Here is a 1017-nt window from a genome sequence, read left to right on the forward strand (position 1 = left end):
TCACAGAACAATGCTGTTTGGGATGTTCTGGAATCATGCAAGGCTTTAAAATTTGTCTTTATGCAAAGATGTCTCATTTTTTTATCACCTACCCCACAACCTTGGTGGAAATCTTATCAGCACCAAGCAAAACATAACAGTCACCATTCTAGGTACAAATGTGAATTAATAGATCCAAACCAAAACGTCATTACTGACGTTTAGTTTCTGATCCATGTAACTCCGTACTTCTCTGTTCTGTGGCTGCTTATCTAGGTATTCTGTATTTTAGTTTCACTTTAAAGTACATAATTTTACAGAATAATCTATTGATGATTATAAAAACAGGAAAAGAAAACAACCCACAACAAAACCAACCTTAATTTTAAACTTGACCTTCAAGGTACTCAAAACTTCTTGCAGCTTGGTGTTCTCCACAGAATTACACGTGTAAAATACATTGTATCACCCAAGTCTGTGGTTGAAGCTGTTGTGTAAATACAAGAGACTTCATCTGAAATACCCTCAACACTGAATAACAGGGTAGTTTTAACCCAGTTTTGAACAAACTCTGGTGAACACATCTAGATGATACTAGAATTAAGTTTTCAAACGAAAAAATCTTGATGTTTGTCAAACATGAACCTCACCAAAGGAAAGTAAGTAGCTTTTTCTTACGTATAATCTCTGTTCCAGAACCCTTCCTCAGAAGGAATTTTGACTAACTTTGCCTCTTTGTGTTGTTCTTTGTTGATATGAAGATCTTTAACATTTAAAATATTTATATTCAGAAGGCTTAAAAGAGATAACTGTCTACAGTTAAAAGATTACGTAGTTGTTCCTACCATGAAATCTCATTAACTGGCTTTAATTAGTTGCCAGAAGTTCAGGTCTTTAAATAATATATTTTTAAAAATATATTTATCTTTGTGGGATATGAAAATAAAATGTAGAGCAAGAGCAAAAAAAACCCCCAAACCAACCCACATATCCCACAGACCAAAAGAAATCATAAACAAAACATGATTTGCCAATGAA

Source organism: Corvus cornix, chromosome 1A (assembly GCF_000738735.6).
Source record: "Corvus cornix cornix isolate S_Up_H32 chromosome 1A, ASM73873v5, whole genome shotgun sequence".
Taxonomy (NCBI): Eukaryota; Metazoa; Chordata; class Aves; order Passeriformes; family Corvidae; genus Corvus; species Corvus cornix.